Genomic DNA, 4,386 nt, shown 5'->3' on the forward strand with positions numbered 1-4,386 from the left:
ACAAAGAAACAAGAAGCTACTATTATTATAGAAGACTTTAACTCAAAAGTTGGTGCCGAAATTACGCAAGATATAACGGAAAACTATGGTAATTATTTTTTGCTTTTTGATTTATAAGCTCTACACGTGGAATTATAATCTTTACTCCTTGTAGCAATACCGTAGGCTATTTTGAATACATTGTATAATTGAACTTTATCTTCTTCAACGTATTGTTTAATTCAACGTAATTTGATTCGTATTTTGGAACCTAAATCTTATTAGAAGGAGACAGCGCAGCGGCAAGTTCAGCCAGCAATTGTTAATTTTTGTCTCTTTCACGATTCTCTTTCAATCAATAACTTTCAGTAGGGTTTTGAGGTTTTGGGTGGTAGGAGGTGTAAAGTTGTTCTAATGCTTGAAAGTATACATAGTGTCATTAGAGGTGGAAAAAGTTAAAATTACTTGAACTCCTAAGTGGAGCATAGAGCTTCAGTGAAAACGCGCCATCGGTTTCTATTTTGCGCTAAGGCCTTCACCTCATTCCAACACTTTCTTTGACCTCTTATCTCGTCCATGATGGATCTTCTCCAAGTTTGTGCTGGACGACCTCTTTTTCTTTTTTCCTTGAGGATTTCACTCTAGGGCAGTCTTTCCAATACTGGAACTATCTTTTCGGAATGTGTGACCGATCCAACTCCACTTTCTGGATTTCATTTTATTTTCTACCATCTTTTGTTGGGTCAGATGTAGCAGGAATTCGTTTCTGATGATGTTTGTCCAGAACATACGGGCAATTCTTCGTAGACATTTATTTACAAAGACCTGCAATTTGTATGTAAGGATTTTTGTCACTTTCCAGGTTTCACATCCATAGAGTAGAACAGACATGAGATTTGACTGGAATATTCGGATCTTTGTCCTTGTAGTATATTCGCCAGACCTCCAAACAGGGTTAAGCATGCTGAATGCTTGTTGAGCTTTTCGTATCCTCATACGAATATCGTCTTCTGTACCTCCGTTTTATGTTATGACATTTCCAAGATATGTAAAGTTTTCCACATGTTCAATCTGAATGGTGTCAATTGGAAAAGGCGAAAACGGCGGGTTCGAAGCGAAAAATATTTCCATGTGATTTTTTTGCATAATCCCAGAATAAGGTTCGAGAAGTCGCCCACGTGAAAAGTGGGCCAATTTTTTTTAACAATTTTTTTTAATCAAATTGCAAGAATCAATGTTTTTGGAACGAACAATTTTTTCTTTAATTTCTTGGACCATTATGGACAAAAAAGGTCTCTTTTAATTTTTCGCTAAAGTTGATCGTTTTCGACTTATAAGCAATTTAAAATTGAAAAAAAAAGAAAAATGGCAATTTTCAAGGCTTAATAACTCGGTTAAAAGTTATTATTATGAAAGTTAATATATGACTAAATTAAAGTCTAAAGCCCCCCCTAGAAGATCCTGAAGAAAATTTTGTCATTATTCAGACAGAGAAGCCATTCCAGCAGTCCAATTGTGCATCTTACTCGCACTCACATTTACAGCCGCATCAATACGATCTAACCGCTCATTGTTATTAATTAAAAATAACAGCTTAGTAGTAAATTAATGACACAAATTTCTTCAGGATCATGTAGCGGCGACTTCAAACTTTGATTTAGTCACTTCTGGCTTTCATAATAATAATGTTTAACCGAGTTATTAAGTCTTAAAAATGGCCATTTTCGCGTTTTTCAAATTTTAAATTGCTTGTAACTCGAAACAAATCAACTTTAGAGAAAAATTATAAGAGACCTTTTTTGTCCGTAATGGTCCAAAAAATCTAAAAAAAATTAGTCCGGTCCAAAAATATTGATTTTTGCAATTTGATTAAAAAAAATTGTTAAAAAAAATTGGCCCACTTTTCACGTGGGCGACTTCTTGAACCTTATTCTGGGATGTCTCACGAATGTGATTATGCAAAAATATCTCATGGGAATATTTTTCCCAACGATCACGCCGTTTCCGCCTTGTCTAAATAGTAAATAACGTCTTGTCCCTTGCATTTATTCTCATGGATTTGGTTTTACTAATATTGATTTTCAAACCTATTTTATTGGCTTCAGTGGAAAGTGTTTTCAATTGGTCGGCCACGTCTTGGAACCTTTGTGCTAACGGGCAGATATCGTCGGCGTATTATAGATCGCTTAGGCGTGTGGTTAACGTCCATTGTATCCCTTTTGTGTCGGAGTCTAGTTTGGAGAGAATATAGTCTATATAATAGGTATGTTAAAAATAAACAAAGAAAGCACGCATCCCTGTCTGACTCCAGTAAGTACGTCAAATTCGTCACCGTTGATCTCATTGTCTGTCACGCTGCATGTTTCCTCAGTGTACAGTGACTTTATTTTGGAGATTATTTTATGAGGAATGTTTCTTAGCTGTAAAATTTTCGATATGAGATAGGTTGTCAAATCGTAGAGCGATGGAAGGAATACTTTTGGAATTTACTAAATATTGAAAGTGAGATGGAGGAATCAGAGACTACATTTCATTCTGCAGATGTGGAAATACCACCACCAACACTCCAAGAAGTAAAGAATGCAATAGCATCTCTTAAAGATCACAAAGCACCAGAAAATGATGGTATAAATGGAGAATTGATAAAAAAAGGAGGAAACGTTTTACATCAAAAATTGTATGATATTATTCTCAGAGTATGGCAACAGCAGAAAATGCCTAGAGAATGGAATGGAAGCGTTATAATACCCATACATAAGAAGGGAAATAAAGAGCAATTCCGAAACAACAGAGGCATATCGCTTATTAGTACAGCGTATAAGATTCTATCAATTATCTTACTAAAGAGACTCACTCCGTATTCGGAAGATATTCTAGGCGACTACCAATGCGGCTTTCGAAGTGGAAGGTCAACAATAGATCAAATATTTACCATCCGACAAATATTAGAAAAAAACTGGGAATTCAACCGAGATGTACACAAAATCTTCGTAGATTTCCAGCAAGCATATGACTCGATAAAAAGAAACAGACTATGGCTAGCAATGCTAGAAATGGGAATACCAAGAAAATTAGTGCATCTCACTCAAATGTGCGTGGCAGACTTATATGCACAGGTAAAGATAGGAAACAGAACATCGATGCCATTTAGTATAACATCAGGGCTTAGACAAGGAGACCCTTTATCACCATTGCTATTCAATTTGGCTTTAGAATACGCAATAAGTAAAATATCGTCTGAACTAACAGGGGGATTCGCAAATCGAGGATCAAAACTATTGTTGGCCTTTGCCGATGATCTAGATGCAGTCGCTCATTCTACAAGAGACGTAAGAGAGGTGTTTTCACAGCTCGAGGAGGAAACAGGTAACCTGGGCCTTCGAATAAATGAAGAGAATACGAAATATATGCTGGTGACCAAAAATCCAAGACCAAGAGTTAGGCAGAACGTAACTATTAATGACCACAACTTTGAAGTAGTAAAACAGTTTAAATATCTGGGAGCAGTAATCACAGAGGACAATCACATAAAAAAAGAGGTATCAGCAAGAATAGCTGCGGGAAAGAGAGCATTATACTCCCTATCATCATTATTAAGATCTAAGCTGCTGAAAATACAATCTAAATTAAGACTGTACATGTCAATTATTCGCCCAGTTGTTACATATGGGAGTGAAACATGGACTCTACATCAGCGAGAAATAAATAAATTGCTGATATTTGAAAGGAAAGTCCTCAGAATGATATTTGGTCCTCAAAGAGATGAGTTGACAGGAGAGTGGAGAAGGCGCCGCAATGCTGAATTGGTGACTCTATATGGTACTGAAAACATCGTCAGACATAAAAGCTAATCGGATAAGAGGGGCAGGTCATGTAGTAAGATCAGAGGAAGACAGAGTGCTAAAGACAGTGTTCTTCGAGAGACCAGACGGTAGAAGATCAGTGGGCCGTCCCAGAAAAAGATGGAAGGATGATGTTGAAACCGATCTATCTAGGATTGGGGTACAACAATGGCAAATCGAAGCGCAAGATCGCAGACGATGGAGGGCCATAGTGGATGCGGCGAAGACTCACCCCGAGTTGTAAAGCCAGTCAAGAAGAAGAAGAAGAAGAAGATAGGTTGTCAAAACCACGTTCGAAATCATCAAAAACCATGTACAGGGGTGTGTTCCATTCAACCGATTGTTCCATTATTACCCTCACAGTATTAATGTGGTTTATGCAGGAGGATTATGGTCTAACACCTGCTTGATTTGCTCGAAATTCAACCTTGTTTGTTAATTTTTTATGTATGATGGTCGTGAAATTATCGATAATTTTACATTAATATTTCGGAGCGTACGCTACTGGATGGGAATTGTGGTTAATTTAAAAAAAATAGTAAAAGAATTAAAAGTTCTGCAAAAA

The sequence above is a fragment of the Diabrotica virgifera genome, chromosome 2, assembly GCF_917563875.1.
Source record: "Diabrotica virgifera virgifera chromosome 2, PGI_DIABVI_V3a".
NCBI lineage: Eukaryota > Metazoa > Arthropoda > Insecta > Coleoptera > Chrysomelidae > Diabrotica > Diabrotica virgifera.